The 20,567-nt window shown below is 39.0% G+C and overlaps 1 long non-coding RNA gene across 2 annotated transcripts in view; it reads left to right on the top strand.

The window, feature by feature from the left end:
- The first annotated feature begins 213 nt into the window (after nt 1-213).
- Nucleotides 214-20,567, top strand: part of LOC139042296 (uncharacterized) — a 204,752-nt gene continuing 184,398 nt past the window's right edge. The window contains exons 1-2 of one of the 2 annotated variants that reach the window (XR_011498857.1): nt 214-582; nt 17,512-17,681. This is a non-coding gene — a long non-coding RNA (uncharacterized lncRNA). The remainder of the gene's footprint in view (nt 583-17,511; nt 17,682-20,567) is intronic. The other variant, XR_011498856.1, reaches the window with a different exon arrangement.

A 20,567-nucleotide genomic window follows, 5' to 3' on the forward strand; every position in this document is an offset into this window, starting at 1 on the left:
ACTAAAACATAGTGAAGGATGAAGTCAAGAATTCCTATTTTTCCCAAGGGTCAAAAAACCAGGAAAAGAAAAGTTCAGACAATCGTAACTTCTGGAGCTAATTTTTGTTCATTATCTCATGTTTTATGGTCAGCAATTCAGACTCGGGGTTGACAAACATCACTTACCCAAAAGCAGTCGGCTGTGTCAGCTCAAGCCAAGGTTGCTTGAGAGATTTCTGATTCGGTTATGCTTTGAATCAACATTTGGCCAATGTCGAAATGCCAGGAGGGAGCGCAGCTGTGAGCGAGACCAGTTTTGCTAGTGCATCCGGCAGACTCATAAGCTGTGTTTTTATGACAGGGCCTGGGTTTAATTTTCTTAGTTTGACAAAATCTGACTGTCTCTGGCAGAGCAATCTGTCCGTTTGACACATTCTGGCCTCAGCAGAATGTGAAGAGCAGGTAATGCAACAGGGGAATTGACGGCTCTAGCGAGCTTCAGTAGGAAGGGAGCTGACAACAAAACGTGCAGCATTCCGGCAAGAGGATTTGAAGGCCCATTTTTTTAATGCTTGATAAGAGGACATATTTGGAGTTCAAGGTGAGTTCTCAGCTCCCACTGCTTTGTGTGTTGTTGGGAAAGGGGCCTATTGGTTATACAGAAAAAGGAATTGGGGTTCTTTACAAACCCCGTGCCCCAAATCTAGACATTCTCTATGAATATCCATCATTTCTTCCCTCTGCAAATCTGCGAAGACAAAAGGCTTCAAGAAAGAGTATTGTCAGCCTTTGCACAGGGATCATTACTTATGGCTTTAGCTCATAAAGTGTTTTGCCAGAAAGTATACAGATATATAATATACCAATTGCAAGTAGATGGTTTTTAATTTTGAAAATGAATTTGAAAATTCAGCATTTCTATTTGTTCTGATTCATTTTCTCATAGTATCTAGACTCTGTCATGTTATGCAATGAGGCTTATCAATATTTTCACTAGGAGCCTGAGAGTAAATGCATCATTTGAATAAGTGATGCAGACCATAGGTGTTTGGACTAGCATGGCTGTGCTCATGCCGGGATGATTAAAAGGAATTGCGTTCACCAACACCTCGAGATTTGAATCCAGAAATGAAAGTGAAACTAAAACGAGAACAACTCTGTTCTCCCTTCCCATCATCCCTAATAAAATTTTCTAATTTTTTTTGGATGTGAAATATCAAGCTGTAAATTATTCATGGCTAACGTCCCTTTCCATATGGTCTACTGCTTTGCCTCTTTCAAAATTCCACACATCACAGGTAAGTTGTTTTTTCTGAAAGCCGTAAAATGAAGTAATAAAAATAGCCAGCTGATCTAGTTGCAGGAGGCTCAGAATGTCAGAGGAGTATGCACTTTGGTTAAATATCAAGGCAGCTCTTCATGTGATGAGAGTGTAGTGAGAAAGAAGGACAAATGGGAGGGTGACCTTTTCTCATGCCGGCCATGGACGCAGGCTGAGAGGTTACCCGAATTTCTCCTCTTCTTATTGGACCTGTTGTTTCAGGTCATGCCTTCTCTGGGGTTTCAGTCAGAGAGATGTGAACACATAACATAATTTAAAGATGATTCTTGTTGTTAGAAAGTTCCAGGAATAGGCTAATCATTAAAGATTTCAGACACAACTTATAATCTTCCTCAATCTTTCTCCTTCCTCCAGTTTTTTGTTTGTTTTGTTTTTAAATCACTCCCTGGGAATACTAAGAGAAGCATGTGATGAACTGGGCTCTTGAACAAAGATGTTTCAGAAAAGATACTTTATTCTTTTTTTTTGTTTCTTTTTGGTGAGGAAGATTGGCCCTGAGCTAACATCTGTTCCAATCTTCCTCTATTTGATGTGGGATGCCGCCACAGTGTGGTTTGATGAGTGGTGCTAGGTCTGCACCTGGGATCCAAACCTGTGAATCCTGGGCTGCCAAAGTGGAACAAGCAAACTTAACCACTACACCACTGGGACTACCACAAGATACTTTATTTGTTCTTTGTAACCAACAATTTCCAAATGCTTAGGCACATATTGATAAGATAGCCTCCTAAAACTCATAGGTAAGAGCAGATTAAAAATCGCTTTCTCAGAAAGATCAAAAATGCTGCCGAACCGAGAGGCTTCGTAAGAATCAAGGAGATTAAGAACTGAAATGGGACTTGGAAATGATCCTTGTGTTCAGATGATAAATCAGAGGCCCAGGGAGGGGAAATGAAGTGCGTGAGATCAAACAGATAAATTGTGGGAGTGATCTCTTCATTCTGGCCCAGTGCTCTTAACCAGTTTCAAGGCAGGTAGTGCAGCTGCAGTGGAGCAAAAGGGAAGTACACCTGTTGAAGTAGCAGGAGAAAACATAGAGAGAGTGTCAGAGGCCATCTCTGTTCACCGGAGCCTCCATCCTGTGCCGTTTGCAAATTTGATAAGCTGGGATGTGTGACTGTGTGTGTTCATATTAAAAAAGGGTTTCTCATGGCAGGTACCAGCGAATTTCCTTTTAGGATGATGAAAATCAAAATTGCTTTCCTTTCTGAACCTGTCTCATGTTTCTTAATCTCTTATAGTATGGGGGCGTCTTCAGTGCCATTCCGAAGTCAGTTGGTCATACCAATCTGAGAAACTTCATTGTAATAAAATTGTGTGGCCTTCAATGATTATTACTTTTTTCCACTACAGTTTCAAAAATGATCCTTTTATCAGGCTTCTTTGAAATTTGGTGGAGGAACACCAGGCTCACTGGTCTTGTCTATGATTCTTTGGTCTCCTTTTCCGTTGTGGAATATTTTGAACTTTTCTTCAACTTTTCCTTGAGCAGCTCCTCGAAGCGCCCTGGAAGCAGCTCAGAGGTCTTACCAACAGGGATCTGGGCACGCTGGTGGGTGGATTCTGTGGGCTGGCCCCCCTAGGCTCTGCCAGGAAACACCTTCGTGGAGGACCTGGAAGAATGAAGAGAGGCAGCAGACGCATTGACCGCGTCGGGGGAAGTTGGCTCTTGCAAACATGTGCTGGAGATACTTGGTTCTTTTGGGATGCTCTGGTAGAGGTTGAAGTGGCAGATCCCCGAGTGGCAACCAAAACTGGTTTCCTTGTCCTGCCAGAGATTCTGTAAGCTATCTAGTACCCTATTATAAAGCAATTTCAGTGTGTGTTAGTCTGCTCAGGATGCCATAGAAAAATTTTATAGACTGGGTGACTCGAATAACAGAAATTTATTATCATTACTTCTCACAGTTCTGGAGACTGGGAAGTCCCAGATCATGGTCCAGCAGGGTTGGTTTCTGATTAGAGCTCTGGCTTGCGTAAGGTCACCTGCTTGTTGGGTTCTCGCATGGCAGAGAGAGAGAGAGCAAGCTCTCTGGTATCTCTTCTTACAAGGACATCACTCCAATTGGATCAGGGCCCTACTCTTAGGACCTTAATTACTTCTGTAGGCTCCATCTCCAAATATAGTCATATTGCAGGTCAGGGCTTCACTGTATGAACTTGCGGGGCACACAATTCAGTCCATAGCACAGTGTAAACTATTAGAATAGATTCTAGTTTTGGCAATGAAGAACCTTGACCAAAATACATAGGGTATAATTTCTGTGTTTTAAAATTTGAACTTATTTAAAAGAACTAGATGCTATTCTACAATCTTTCCACCACATTTAATCTTGGTCCTTTTCTATCGAGGTTAAATCTACTAAATAAATGTTCCTTAACAGCAAGAGAAGAAACAAAACAGAATTGGAGGATTTCTATTTTCTCTCCTTTTTCAATTAATATATGATTTAAAAATTGCAATAAAATTTATTGGGGTACAATTTGCGTACAATAAAATCAATGCATCCATTTTAAGTGTACAATGTGGTAAGTTTGACCAATGTGTATAGCCATGTAACCACCATCACATATTAGATCTAGAACACTTCCATCACTTCAAAACATTTCCTTATGTCCTTTCCCAACGATAGGTAAATTCATAAGTGAGTTTATAAACTTAAGGTATAGATTAGACCGTAACTCACCCCAGGAAACCCTTGATCTAATTTCTACCACTATAGTTTAGTTTTGCCTTTTCTAGGACTTCAAATAAAATGGAATCGTAGAGTATGTGGTCTTTTATTCTGGCGTATTTCACTTAAACATTTTTGAGGCTCATCCATGTTGTGGAATGTATATGTGTTCCATTTCTGTTTTAGTTTTTGAGAATCAATTCTTTGCCGACTTATTGATAGGTATTTGAGCTATTTCTAGCTTTCGGCCATTGTAAACAAAGCTACTGTGAACATTTAGACAGGTCTTTTTGTAGACATAAGTTTTCATTTCTCTTGTATAAATACCCAATAGTGGAGTTGGGTCAAAATGTAAGTTCATGTTTACCTTTATAAGAAACCGACAAATATTTTCCAAAGTAGTTGTATGATTTTACCTTCCCACCAGCAATATAGAAGAGGTCTAATTTCTCCATATCTTCACCAGTGCTTGCTGTTGTCAGTCTTATTCTTTTAGCCATTCTAGTTCACGTGGAGTAATATCTTATTGTGCTTTTAATTTACACTTTCTTAGTAGCTAATGATGGTGATAATCTTAAGTTCTGTATGCTAATATATGATCTTAAGCTCTATTTATTTCATATGTTTCTTATAGCTGCGTATAGAACATGAAATCCTTCTGTCTATTTTTTCCTTTTTATTTTTTTATATTTTTCCGTTACTCTGGCTTTAGCATATCTTAGGTGATGCTCATAATAGTCTTTCATATGTGTCCTGGGTCATGTGCAAACCTTGTATTTATTATTCATAACCTTTTGAATTTGAGCTTATTAGAAAGATCCTTGTTATGCCACCTTGATTTCTGATAGTACCTCTTCATTTCATTCCTCATAGTGTAGGTGATAATGAGAGTGAGAATTTCCTTTGAAATGATCTCTTTGCCTTACAGAATCATCATAGAAGCTGTTGCTCTTTTCTAATTTTTAAAAATTTTCCTTGTGACTTTATAAACTTAAGATATAGATTGGACTATAACTCATTGCAATTTTCTATTCATTCAATCATTTATTTGTTAATTCAACAAAAAATTGTTGTGCACCCCTTCTCTGCCAGGCATCATTCTGGCAAAGGGGATACAGTGGGGGACAAAGCAAAATGACAGTGTTGGGGGAGGATTCTAGATGCTATGTGACATTCCAGATAGTTTCTTTTTTTAAATTGCAAATTAATTAACTATTGTTTGAAAATATTTATTAAGCTCTTGCATATGCAAGGCACTGGGGGAAACAAAATTAATGAATAAATTCAATAAACTTTTAGTCTTATATGGAGAATAGTTATTAGTTGAGTAAAAATCACATACCAGGTATGTCACTAGGTGCTGGGGATACCACTGTCGGGGAAACAAGACATGGTCTCCATCTTCATCAAGGTGTGGGAAGTGGCAGCAGACATTATTCAAATAATCAGATAGACAGAATTAGAATCAGTGATAGGGTGCTATGAGAATATGTCACAAGAAGATGCAATATGGTGAGTGGCATGTGGTATTCAGGGTAGACCTTGCAGAGGAAGCAACATAGGAGACAATTAAGTCTAATAAGGAACTAACCAGGCAGAGAGAAGGGAGATGACATTAAGACCCTCATCCAGAGGGAGTATGACATGTTTGAGAAGCTGAAAAAGGCCAGTGTGGCTTGGGTTAGAGAACAAAACACACAAACAACATTAATTTTGCTCTTCAGTTCACTGCAACCTGGCTTCCACCTCCAGTTCTCTACTGAACTTGTTCCTGCCAAGGTCAACAGTGACCTTCCTGCTGTGAAATCTAATGGATGTTTCCCATTCTTCATATTACGTGGACTCTTTCCAGTACTAAGCCCTCCCTCCATGAAGCTTCCACGTTGATGTGAGGATGCCACAATTGATTATCCTTCTTCTTCTCTCAGGAGTCCTTCTCAGTCTACTCTTCTTCTGCATGACATATGAGTCTCCCTAGATTTTGGCTGCTGTCAATCTTTCAGGGCTCTGCCTGTCCCCATTTAGTCATATGTGATGTCATCATGCATGATGTCTGTCTCACAGGAAAGTGCTGTGCTCTGCTTCGGTAATTATAGTGGCTGCAATGGGTCTCCTACATTGTAGAAGTAATTGCATATCCAAGTTTCAGTTAGGTAAAATATTTTTTTCTCCTATTTTGTTTCTCACTTAAGCAAACCTTGCTATTCAGAGCTTTATCCTTATTGTTTACTTATAATGTACCCAGGCCCTGGACTTGATGCTATGGAATAAAATGCTAAACTTTCTGCTCTAATTGTCCTTCTGGACTCAGCTCATGGATCACTTTTTCCAGGAAACTTTTCCTGAACTTTGACGCTTCTCCAGGTACCCTCATTGTGAAACCTTATAGTACCATGCACTTTCCTCTCACATATCTTACACCACATTGTAAGCATCAGTTTATTTTTTATCTTCCTTTCCAGATTGTGAACCCCTTCCATTATACATTCACAGTGCCTAATCCGGTACAGAGCAGGTACCTAATACATGTGGACACACACACGCACGCGCACACAAACATCTATCATTATTCAAAGATTCGGTATTTGCAAATTTGTCTAATGGCTAAAATTTATTTGTGACACCAAAATCAATAGTCATGGTACTTTTGCAGTGATTCAGAGACATGCGCAGAGTGGCCAAAAACTTGAGTCACCGATGTGCACGTTCCCAGGTGAGGTTGAACAAGGAGACACTCTGCCTTCTGTTTCACACTGTAAACAAGTATCCTTTTTACAGTCTATTTAGTGCCATACTTTTTGTACTTTTGTGCTTTATGTTGGTGACTTTGCTGTTTGAAATGGTCCCACAGTGTAGTGCCGAAGCACTGTCTAGTGTTCCTAAGCACAAGGAGGCTGCGGTGTGCCTTAGCAGCCTCCCAGGGAAAATATGGTGTGATAATCTTCATTCAGGTGTGAAGTTATAGTGCTGTTGGCTGTGAGTTTGATGTTAATCAATCAAAGATATATACTACATAAAGTGTCTTTAAAGAGAAACACACATAAAATAAGGTTGTGTATTGATCGGTTGACAAAAATATTGTGGTCAAAGGCTTGCAGGAACCTAAGCCTGTATGTCTCCTGGGAGTTCAGTATTTGCTAAATCGGTGTTTGCAGTGACCTTATACAACTTATGTAACTACAGCAAATAATGAGAATCAACTGTGTGTGTGTGCATTGCGGAAAAACAATGAAAGAAATAAGTAATGTACAATAATTGTTCAAAAGAAGGAGAGAGACTATCTTCTTGAAGATGCAGAGTATGTTTCATAGAGGAGTTGCTGTCCATGATAATCCTTGAATAAACTGTAGAACTTCTTCTGGAGCGAAGGGTATCCTAACAGAAGGTAAGAAAACAAAGTCAGAGATTTGGGGAAATTCAAGAATATCCAGGTAATTTAGCTCAAGCATGGAGTACATGTAAGAAGCTAGCGCCATATTGTGTTGAGCCTCATGTGGGAGGGTAAAATGTTTGTGGTCTGTTTAATAGTTATTACTAATTCAATATTCAGACTTTGGGTTTACAACAGTGCCTGAAATCCTCTCCTAACTTTCTAGTAAAATATCTAAGATAAAAAAAAATCCCAAAATGCACAATAACACCCAAAGTGGGTCTGATGCTCAACACTGCCAGAATTTGGAAGGAATTTCCAGCAACTAAAAGACCATAGAACTGATTGCATCCTGGAAATACGAGCGAAGTTGCTAGTCCTGGCTCAGAAATGTAAGGTCTTTAACTAGGCAATTATCTCTCCTACATAAATGTTACTTTTGGAGCAGCCAAAACACTATTCCTTCTTCCTTTAGATACACTGATATCCTATAGTCTCAGGCAAAGTGGGGAGACAAAAGGAGCTGTGGGAATGGCATTATTGCATTATCATAATATAACGTGGGTTGTGAATTTTTCTGACTTAGATACTAAAAACTGAACCAGAGTTCAGGCACATAAACAGTTGGGCTTTTATAAGCCCAGGCATAAATGGGCAGCAAGCGGGAAGAGTTGAAAACCCTAAAGGGGAGATTCCGTGGAAAGGTACACAGTGGGGAGGAGCTATGAACTTCTAGGCATGTACTCAGTCCGATGGGAACACATAGGGAATGAGCTGAGAGAACTGGTACCTCAGCCTCATTCCTTTCCTTCCATCTGAGTTCTTGTCCTTTGGTGAATACAACCAGAAGCCAGAAAGCAAGGCAGCATTTTGATTTAGATACATAGATTAGTTTCCTAGCACATAGAGGAGGGTAGAGAAGAGTGGATAATACATCTGAAATTGCTATGGGGGGAACATACACACACACATTATATATATGGTATAGATAACATCTAGACCATCAAGTTTCTTAAAATCTATTGTGCAGTATAATTCAGCCTAAAATTTGATTTGCCGGTAGTACAGATTTCTATTAATGGCCATTACTAATTGCTGAAATCAGTTATTAAGATTGAATAATTAACTTAATTCCCTTTAGATTTAAGAGAATGGTTAAATATCTGTCTTCAATAATTTAAGCCTATGGCTGCCTAAAAGTAGAACTCTTGGTTCTTTGAATATATTAATCCTGTATCACTTTGGTCCTGAAGAAGAGAATGATACATTCCAGGGACTGTCCTGAGGAAATCACCAAGTAAAAATGTTCTAATGCTAAGTCTAGAGACTTCCTATTACAGCTCCCGCTGATATATACATAGCTTGTAAGTCATAGCTCTGTCTTTACAACTAGAAGCTGAACAAACTGACAATCAGTGAATTTTCTTGGACTCAGCAGACAACTGAGGTCACAGGGCAAACTATCATCCTGAAATCTGGAGAGACAACCACATACAGAGAATTACAGCCAAGATCAGCTTCTCAGGGGCAGAAGCAGTGGAGACCAGACATTTGTAGAAACACATAAGTGCTAATTTTGATAAATTGCTAGAGGCTAAGTGTGGAATAATTTGAGAATGGGAAACCCCAGAGGTCCCTCATCTTAAGGAGCTCCTGCACTCCATCTGGAGCTTGGAATCTCACTAGCATCTCATGGTGAAGAGCTGAGAGAGAGCCTCTTGTGGTTCTGGCAGAGGGATGAGAAGAGTAACACTTATAAAATATGCCCAGAGCCTTCTCTGTAACAAAGGTCCAGTATCCAAGGAAAAAGACTCCCAGGGATTTATCCCACCTCGGGGAAGGGGATTTCTCTGATTCCGGTCCCCTCTAGCCTTCCTGTATCACAACTGAGGGAGGGAAGGAAAACTAAGAAACACTTGCAAAGGTCACATCCCGGGGATATAGACCCACTAAAACCCTGAGATTTAATCATGAGATTCTAGAATGCTTCTCATCCTGCACACCTTAGCACTTACCCGTGGGGCTCCAGTATAGTAACAATGGGTTAGAGCTGAGCTGAAAGATGCAGACTCTATCTGCGGAGGAGTTCTTAAGGAAACATCATGACAACTAGAGACACATAAAAAGGACATCTGAGGAATCTGAAGCCTCTGGCAGCTGTAGTTACAGAAAACACTAAACATAGCCCGACTCCTAGCCAGATTAACATAAATCCTCATACTGAAGGCCATGGAGAGATATATATCCATGTCTGGTTTCAGCAAAAAATTAGAAGGCATGCCAAATAAAAACACAGTCTGAAGAGACAAAACAAACATCAGAACCAGACTTAGAATGACAGATTCTACAGTTAGCAGATAGGGAATGTAAAATAATTGTGATCAATTTGTAAAGGGCTCCGATAAAAAAAGGTGGACAACATGTAAAAACACATGGATAATGTTAGCAGAAAAATGGAAACTCTAAGAAAAAAATCAAAAGGAAAGTCTAAAAGGGAAAAATATGGCAACAGAAATGAAGAATGACTTTGATGAAGAATGACTCCTAACTTTCTAGTAAAATACCTAAGATAAAAAAAAATCCCAAAATTCACAATAACACCCAAAGTGGGTCTGATGCTCAACACTGCCAGAATTTGGAAGGAATTTCCAGCAACTAAAAGACCATAGAACTGATTGCATCCTGGAAATACTCATCAGCAGGCTAGACACAGCTAAGGAGAGAATTAGTGAGCTTGAATATGTGTCAATAGAAATGTTCTAAACTGAAATGGAAAGAGAAAAAGAATAATGAAAAACCAAAACGTCCAAAAATTGTGGGACAACTGCAAAAGGTATAACATATATCTAAATCGAATTACCAGAAGGAAAAGAAAGAGAGAGCAGAGCAAAAGAAATATTTGAAGTAATGAAAGCTGAGAACTTTCCAACATTCATTAGAGACATCAAATCACAAGTCTAGTTAGCTTAGAGAACATCGAGAAGGATCAATATAAAAAATCTCCACCCAGGGCTCTCATTCAAATTGCAGAAAACAAAGAGAAAATCTTGAAAGAAGCTGGAGGTGGGGGAGCATTTTACCCAAGGAGGAGCAAGAATTAGAATTGCAGACTTCTCATCAGAAACCATGCAAACAAGAAGAGAGAGGAGCAGAGAGAGTAAAGAAAGAAAGAAAAAACCCTAGCAACTTTAAATTCTGTGTCAGAAGAGATTATCCTTCAAAAGTGAAGGAAAAACAAAGACTTTCTCACCCAAATGAAAACAGGGTATTCACTGCCCGAAGACCTGCTCTCACACAAATATTATAAGTAGTTCTTCAGGAAGTAGGAAAATGATACAGGTCAGAATCTTGGAGCTGCCTAAACAAAGGAAGAGCATTGGAGCAGGAGGAAAGGAAAGTAAAAAATCTTTTCCTTTTCTTATTTTTAATTGATCTAAAAGATAACATTGTTTAGAGTAATAATAGCAACATTGTATTGGGTGATTATAGCATACGGTTAAATGATATCATTGATAATGTATTAGTCAGCTTGGGCCACAATAACAAAATACCATAGACGAGGTGGCTTGAAAAATTGCTATTTATTTCTCACAGTTCCGGAGGCTGGTAAATTTAAGACCAAGGTGGTGTCTGATTCAGTTGCCGGTGAGGACCCTCTTCCTGGCTGCAGACGGCTGCTTTCTTGCTGTGTCCTCGTATGGCTGAGAGAGAGAGCAAGCTTTGTTCTTTCTTCCTCTTCTTCCTTTTCCTCATCATGGGGGCCCTACTCTCATGACTTCGTTGAAATCTAATTATCACTCAAAGGCCCTATCTCCAAGTACTATCACATTGGAGGTTAAAGCTTCAACATATGAGTTTTGAGGGGGATACAATTCAGTCAATAGCAGATAACAGTGTCCTAAGGGACAGCAGGGAACAATTGGAACTACTCTGTTATAGGGTATTCCCTATAGTGGTGTAGTGCTATTTGAAGGTGAACTTAGCTTAATTAAGAATGTGAATTACATAATTTAAGGAAACCGCTAAAATTTTTAAAAATAAGTATAATTCATATGCTGGGAGAGGAGATAAAATAGAATCCTACAAAATGCTCAGTTAAAATGAGAGAAAGAAGAAAAAGAGACTAAAAGAAACAAAGAGCAAATGCAAGAAAGTTACAGTTAAAACATGGTGAATATTAATCCAATCACATCAGTACTTACTTTAAATCTGATTGGTCCAAATACACTAATAAAAAGATAGAGATTATCAGAGTGGATAAATAAAATAAGATCCAACTATATGTTGTCCACTTGAATCCCGCTTTAAATATAAAGATTCAGATAGGTTAAAAAGTAGAAGGAAGCAGAAAGAGTCACCATGCCAACTCTTACACTATGTCGATGGCAGAAGTGAAAGAAATGAAGTTAGATTTATATGCTGTTGCTTTTATAATCTAAAAGTCCAAAGAGAATCAAGCATTCACCAGCACTCTGAAGCTGGAAGGAAATAGAAGAATTGCCAGTTTTAGCATTAATTAACAGTTTTGAGGATGGTAATTTCTTAACTGCACTTAAAAACCAAGCACCCAAATACGTGAGATTAATTCTTCAGAGTTACCCACAGCTTCCATTCAGTGATATTTTAGATCACATTTGTCTTAAAGAGAAGAATAGAAGACTAATGTGACAAACGGAGAAACAAATCCTAAATAAGGTGACTGCTTAATTTCCTCCTTCCTTTACTTTTTTAAAGGTGACTGCATTAGTTGTGAGGCCCTATCCTTTCAAGTTAATGACCTCATTTGGATACCAAAAGTAAAGTCACTCTACCTCATAAGTAATCAGGGGGATGTTTCTTCTGATTCTTAGAGAAGTAGAGTTGGCGAACATTCTAACAGCTGGCGTGATGTGATGTTCTTTCTTAATAAGACACTCCTCTGCTTACTATTTCAGAGTACCACCCACAGATTGCTCTTCTCTTTGTCTTGTCAAGAAATGATGTTGAAAATATGAAAGGTTGCTAAGTGCTTTTGTGGAAATAACAAGACAAAATACACTATTTTTAATTTTTTCCATGCCGAAAAACAAAAGAGCACATCATGTCAGAGTTCTCCATTTATAATCTTCCAATGCATATCTTGCTAAAAAAATATTTTATTGAAATAACTCCTCATTTTAGAGGAATATTTTCCCCCTTGACTTTAATATACACATAATTTCCTTGAAATGACATTAAAAGGATTTAAAATATTTGTTAGATGCCAGACTAAATTTTGAAAAACTGGCTGGTTAATCAGGCTGTAAGTACATTGGGTCGTAGAAACGCAACTTGAATTTAGAGAAAGGTTGACTACTTAGTGGCAGTTTTTAAATTTCTCATTGGGATTAGCCTCATATGTTCCAAAAACATTAAAGAGCATTTTAGAGATGCAACATGTTTTGTGATTTTTTTTGTACGTGTCTTGTTCATTCCTGAATCTTGTGCTCTGTAAGTGAATAACTCTGATTGCACCAAGAAATTCAGCCTGTCTTACTGCAGGCTGCCTCGTCCCTAGAGTGGAGATAATAAGTTGAAGAGTTTGTTTGCCCACCTAGCAGAACTATCTGGTGATGAAATAAGCATTTATGTATACGTGTGTGTTTTGAAAATAGTGAAATGCCTAATGTTATTGAAGTTATCCTTATTGCTAGATGATACCTTCTTCTGGCCTGTTTGAGTGTGCTGTTGACCAAGCCGTGTTAGGTAAATAGATCCGGCCTCCTCGGAAGGCCAACAATAATCAGAGAAATTTTTCTTCACTTCCCTCTTGTTTTGATGCCATGGAGTAGATTCCGACTCCTGGCGACTTTGTGCACAGCAGAGCAGAACCCTACCCGGTCTTTTTGGCCATCCTCTCCTTCCTGGCACTATATCAGTCAAGGCTCTGCTGCTATACATAGGATTTTTATAGCCAATTTTCCCTCTTCTGGGGAAAATATAAACAAACACACAAGTTGGAATCCTGCATAGTGCGGTTTATTTCAAATGTGCACTCACAGGCTTCCACGGGCAGCTTAGTTTCACTTCATTTCTGGGCTAAGTGATCTACGTCTACACTGGAAAATTTTCTAGGGTCTCGAGGGCCCAAGCTGTTATATGAAAACAATGTATTATTCAATGGTGTTTTTATGAGAGAGCAATGCCTGTACATTTACAAACACCGAAAAGGTTAAAAACAAGTGAGACAGGAACCCTGAGTCTGCAGCCAATCCAGGTTTGCACCAGCGGGGAATTGGCAGTCTCCGCCGAGGTTGTGCTGGGGTTAAAGGTTTCTCACTTTCTTATTAGAATTCAGTGCTATGCCCTCTCTTCTGCTTGAGGCACGAACATTTTTGTTGCAAGAAAAGCAGTCACTTATCTCACAGAGCTCTTTAGCCGGGCTGTTTTGTTTATAATCATTACTTTATGAAACTGTGCCACTGTTTTTACTTACCAGGATTCCAAAAGGTATCAACAGAAGAATGCCATTTCTCATTCCAGATAAGTAAAACTGAAGTCCTAGTGTTTAATATTTTGTTTGGCTTTAAAAAGTAAACCACAGAAACAAGATAAGCTTGGCCATCTCGTCGCTCAGAAAGTAAAACAGTGCTCAAAAAACCCCAAAAGGTTGGGGGCGTGTCAAAGGGACACAGGAGCCAACTTGAAAGAGCTCCCAATGGCCAAAGCTGGGATAATTTAAGAGACAAAATACATAATGTAGTATTGGATTATAACCCAAAATATAAAATAAATATAGATGCAACCATGCTGATATGAATAAGTGGGTTAAAAATAAATAAATGGGGGAGAAGTTACAGAAGAATTCCAAATAATATATGTAGTTATTTCGCTTTATAGAAGGTGAAGCTTAATCCTCCCTCCCCATCCCCCCACCCACTATGGGCTAGATTTAGTGACTCCATCCCACAGAATGGAGTAGGGAAAGGAAAAAAATAGTAATGCTAGAGTGGTAAAACCTAGCAAAAAGTACCTTAAATGAGTGATGAAGGTTAACATCCCCAGTGATGTCATGTGGATATCATGTGCCCCTGATATGATGTGACAAGAAAAGCACTTCATCTCCATGACGTTCCTGCCCCCAAACCCACAAATCCAGTCTGATCACAAGAAAGACATCAGGGAACCTAGACTGGTGCTTTTCTATGGGATAGCTGAGCGGTACACCTCAAGACTCTCCAGGTCATGAAAAACAAGGAAAGTCTGGGGAATTGTCACAGACAAGAGGAGACGGGGGAGACATGACAACTAAATCCAGTGCTCTGATTGAATCCTGGAGCAGAAAGATGACATTGATGGAAAAATTTTTGGGGTTTAGTTAATAACAGTAAACTGTGGTAGGTTGAATGGTGGCCCCCCTCAAAAGAGAGGTCCATGTCCTAAGCCGGAACTTGAGATTGTTACCCTTATTTGGAAAAAGCATCTTTCTGATGTAACCAAGTTAAAGATCTCAAGATAGGAAGATCATTCTGGATTATCCGGGTGGCCTTAAATCCAATGACAGATATCCTTATAAGAGAAACACAGAGAGGCACACAGAGAGGAGGAGGAGGCAATGTGGTCATGGAGACTGACGCCTTAAGCCAAGAAATTCCAGCAACTGCCAGAAACTGGAAGAAACAGAGCAGAATCTCCCCTGCAGTCTTTAGAGGGAGTGCAGCCCTGAGGACTCCTTGATTTTGGACTTCTGGCCTCCAGAACTGTGAGAGAAGAAATGTCTGTTTGAAGCAACCAAGCTTTCATAATTTGTTACAGCAGCCTCAGGAAACTAATAAATGTATCAATGGCAATTTCTTGTTTTGAATAATGTGCCATGGTGATATAAAATGCCAAAAATAAGGGAAACCAAATGAGTGGTGTATAGGAACTCTCTGTACTATCTTTGCAACTATTCTGTGAATCTAAAATTATTCTGAAAGAAAAGTTCTTTAAAAAACACAATTCAACTCAATAAGGGTCTAGATTTTACTGCTACTTTGTTATGAGTCAGACAATGTTTCTTTGAATAATGTTACTACTATGCCATTACATATCTTACAAACAAAAACAAACATTTCTAGACAAGAAATCTTTCAAATGGGAAACAATTGGGATGGCGAGTGCCAGGTTTGAAACAATAAATTCACATATTTGGAAGTCACTGTGTTTCAGGGCTGGGGGACTTTTCCTCTGGTTTGTAGTTGATTAAGGTAAGCGGTCTTAACCAGTACGAACAGCAACAGCGGTGCTTACACAAAGTTATCGCTTGACCTTCAGTCAAAGATGAATTTACACTATCTCGCTTCCCTAAATGTGCATCAATGATAACCAGTCAGGATTTAACCACTGATCCAAATCAGCTTTTGTATGTCATTCTTATTTTAACTAAAAGTACGTGACTCAAAGTTTGCAAGGAAAGCAACACATTTTTTACGTTTTTTGTTGTAATAACAAAAAATGTGGAAATGCTTATTATGATCATCTAACACTGCTCAGCCCAAAGCAGACCCACTTAAGCACTACCAACCAGCCTGAGGAATGTCCTGTAAAATGAGCATTTGTCTTTAAGCATATGAGCGACTCAGAGCAGAATTTGAGGATTAAGGTAATATTTAGTGAGGAAGTGATGGCTTAGCGTATGGCCAGCAGCCATTCCATAAAAAAAAAAAATCAATCATTCAATTTTTTTGTGAGTGAAAATGGTAGGACTGTAGAAGTAAACGGCTCAGTTCAACATCTAAAAACAAATGTCTAATACTCCGGAAAAAAAGCGAATCTATGTTTTGACAGCTTATTTGTAACTATAAATCACCGTAGTTAACCTTGTAGCTATTTTTAAGGTATCTTTGGTATGTCATTGACTACTTTGTGAAACCTCTACGGGCGCATCGTGCTCTCAGCCCTGCTTACTGCTTTGATCAGGATGAATGATGAAAGACGACGTAGAGAATGCAACGTTTTATTTTCCTAGTGAGGAGACTTTGGTTGCCTAAAGTAATCAATTTGTATCTACTAAAAATGGCCAGAAATAGCTATCATGCTATCATAATTTTTTTATAGGGGAAATTAAGGCATTCGAGACAATAAGTTTTTAGAGTAATAGATCTACTTTCTTTTGATATAAATAATTATAAAGCAATACTATTATGGGAGAAAACCAAATAAATAACCAACGTGATTCATGCTTGCCCTAATTTTTTTTTGTTTTCTTAGTTTTTTAAAGTTTTCTTTGTGAAAATACTAATTTTTAAATCTATAGAATGTCTGCTTTCTATACAGGTATATTTGGCCAAGGTACTCTTATTTCCAAATATACAGCTGCTAATTTAGCTTTTGGCAACCATAGACTCTCAGGTTGATAAAAACAGCAACAATAAAACTACACTATAAAATGAGTTCGGCTAATAAGGAAAAATAAGCCAAGTCTGATATTTTTATTATTTTTTTGATGGCACCTAAGCAACTGTTGCCAATCTTCCTCTTTTTTTCTCCCCAAAGCCCCCCAGCACACAGTTGTATATTCTAGCTGTGAGTGCCTCTGGTTGTGGGCAAGTCTGTTATTTTAATATTCAGTGTCTGAAATGTATATGCTATACTCATGGCTGAGAAAAATGTTGTCCCGTGGAATATTATGAAACTAAATAAAATTTGCAAGTGATATTTCTCCTCTCATTTTCCCCCTCGTAAGGCCCACTTAGTGTCAATCAGTGACATTCATTGAGTAACCACTATTCTCTGAGTACTCTATTGAGACTATGTGGGAATGACCTGAGAGAGAGAGAGTATGCTGACAGTTTTGACTTCAAGGGGTCTAAATTCAATTTTTTTTCTGCTATAGGCTCCATTATTTATGTAGTGCCCACTGTACTATCCTCAGTCTTTCCAGAAATTGAGACTAGGCTTTCTCAACTTGAGTACTATTGATATTCTGGGCTGAAAAATTCTTTGCTGTGGGGGACTATCTTATATATTGTAGGTTGAGGCAATGTGATGGTTAATTTTGTGTGTCAGCTCAGCTGAGCCATGGTGCCAAGATATTTGGTCAAGTATTATTCTGGATGTTTATATGAATGCGTTTTTTGGTTGAGATTGACATTTAAATCAGTGGACTTTGAATAAAGCAGATTGCTCTTTGTAATGTGGTAGGTCACATCCAATCAGCTGAAGGCCTGAAAAGAGTAAAGACTGACCTTTCCTGAACAAGCAGAAATTCTTCCAGCAGATTGCCTTTGGACTTGAACTGCCACTCTTCCCTGAGTCCCGAGCCTGCCAGCCTACCCCATCAGATTTTGGAATTGGCAAGCCTCCACGACTATGTGAGTAAATCTCTCTCTCTATATATATGTATACATGTATACATATACTGTTGGTTATATTTCTTTGGAGAACCCTGACAAATACAGAATTTGCTACCAAGCAGTGGAGTGCTGCTGTAACAAATACCTGAAAATGTGGAAGTGGCTTTGAAACGGAGCGATGGGTAGAGGCTGGAAGAATTTTGAAGTGCATGCTAGAAAAAGACTGGATTTTACTCGTGAGAATGTTGGTAGAAATATGGACATTAAGGGTGTCTCTGGTGAGACCTCTGATGGAAATAAGGAATATCTTATTAGACATTGGAAGAAAGGTGATCCCTATAACGAAGTGGCAAAGAACTTGGCTGAATTGTGTTCTAGTGTTTTGTGGGGGGTAGAATTTGTGAATGGTGAGCTTGGATATTTAGCTGAGAAGATTTCTAAGTAAAGCATTGAAAATGTGACCTGATAATTCCTGAGTCTTAAAACTTAATGGAATTTTCCCTGATAGGTTTTGGACTAGACTGGGGCCCCTGACGCCTTTCTTCTTTCTCCCTTTTGGAATAAGAATGTCTATTCTATGTCTGTCCCATCATTATACCTTGGAAGCACATTATTTATCTGGTTTTCAAGATCATAGCTGGAGAGGAATTTCTATCTCAGGATGAATCGTATTTTGAATCTCACCCACGCTTGATTTAGATGATTTTTAGGACTTAGAGTTGATGCTGCAGTTAAGACTTTTAGTCTGTTGGGATAGGAGAGAATATATTTCGCTTGTAGAAGACGGACATGGAGTGTGAGGGACCAGAAGGCAGAGTGTAATGAACTGAATTGTGTCCCCTCCAAATTCATCTGTTGAGGGCCTCACCCTAGATCCTCAGAATGTGACAGTATTTGGAGAAAGAGCCTTTAAGGAGGTAATTAAGTTAAAATGAGATCATCAGTGTGGGTCCTAATCCAATATAACTGATGTCCTTATAAGAAGAGGAGATTAGGACACGTAGAAAGACACTGGGGGCTTGTACACACAGAGAAAAGTTCGTGTGACAACACCGCGAGAAGGAAGCCATCTGTAAACCACAGGGGGAGGCTTCAGGAGAAACCAAAACCTGGTAGCACTTTGATCTTGGACTTTCAGCCTCCAGAACTGTGAGAAAATAAATTTCTTTTTTAAGCCATCCACTCTGTGGCATTTTGTAATGACAGTTCTAGAAAACCGATACAGGCAGCATCTCTGGCATCAACCTGCTAGATTCTGGTAGCTTCTCTCCCTCACCACTTCATCTCCACTCCCCTGGTCGTGACAAACAAAAAATGTCTTCAGATATTGCCAAATATTTTTGGGGAGACAAAGTTGTCCTGGATTGAGAACCGCTGCTCTAACCATAAACACCAACAGAAAATGATAATAGGGATCGCTCCTCTTTGAAACTCTTTGTGGTTTGGCACTGGTGACATTGTCCTCTCCATGTCTCTTCCAAACCCTCCAACTGCCCCTTCAAATGGTTAAAGGTAGATACTCCTACAGTTCTTTCTGCTGCCTTCTGTTCCCTTTTTCTATATTTTTTCCTTAATATTCTCATCCATATTTAAAATGCTACCTCTAAATAAATAACTGGAGTTCACATATAATCTTTCTTGTCCTGGCCTCTTTCCTGATCCTCAAATGTGAATTCCCACTTGCTCATTTTCCAAACAGTTCTCCTTGAAATTTCCACCAGAGCATTCTCCTGCTCCTGCAAATGCAATGTATCTGAAACTGAATGCATGACATCCTTGCAACCGTACCTTCTGTATTCCCTATTTGGTTATGCAGTTCACTTCAGTTCAGTTCAAAAACTATTTTTGAGTATTTCAGGATTTTGTGATTTGGTATAGAAGAAAGTCACTCAAATAGATTTAATGTAATGTGATAAGCACAACGATAAAAAGTATGTAGAGATCTTTGTGGGAGTTCGGAGGAGAAACTCTTATCCAGCCTGGGTTGTCAGAAAAAGCTTCCTAGAGGAGATGGGGCATGACCTGAGTCTGAAAGGAGAAGCCTACATTGGTAAGGAAGAAAAGATACAAAGGTTTTTTTTTTTTTTTTTTTTTTTGAGGAAGATTAGCCCTGAGCCAATACTCCTCTTTTTGCTGAGGAAGACTGACCCTGAGCTAACATCCGTGCCCATCCTCCTCTGCTTTATATGTGGGATGCCTACCGCAGCATGGCATTTTGCCAAGGGGTGCCACGTCCTCACCCAGGATCCGGCCCAGCGAACCCCGGGCTGCTAAGTGGAACGTGTGCACTTAACTGCTGCGCCACCAGGCCAGCCCCATGCGAAGGTATTTTAAGAAGCTAAAATAGCACATATAGTAACAACAGGTGGAGAGGAATAGTAGACAATATCCAATTTGTTTTATGCTAATTTAAGTCAGGCAAAGGGGAACATGTCCTGTTCACCTCTATATTGTGTGCCTCTATATCTATTTCCTTTGAGGAATTTCTAAATTTCAATTTATTGGTTCAAAGACTATGGACAGTTTCTAGGCCAAATTGCCTTCCACGGAAATTTTCCTTTCCCTGTATTGATGAGCAACAGTACCAATTTCTCATACCCTCACCCACACAAGATATTATTAAATTCTTCCATAAGTTCTTAAAAGTATTTTTTTAAGTTTAAAAGGACATCAATATTATTTTTAACGAAATTTTTCTGATCAAGATCTCAAAAAATTCCCTTGTTGATAAATCTGGAGATAAATTCTCTAAGCCAAGCACAAGTTGTGGCTATGCCCTGAAGAATGTTGTCTATACCATGTTCTATGCTGTCTACACCATGAAGAGGCCCGATGGTCTTCTAAGTTCCCGCTGGCTGTGCTGTTGTGAATAGTTGGTCCACTAATTCACCTGCTTTCCATTTT

The sequence above is a fragment of the Equus asinus genome, chromosome 27 (assembly GCF_041296235.1).
Source record: "Equus asinus isolate D_3611 breed Donkey chromosome 27, EquAss-T2T_v2, whole genome shotgun sequence".
Taxonomy (NCBI): domain Eukaryota; kingdom Metazoa; phylum Chordata; class Mammalia; order Perissodactyla; family Equidae; genus Equus; species Equus asinus.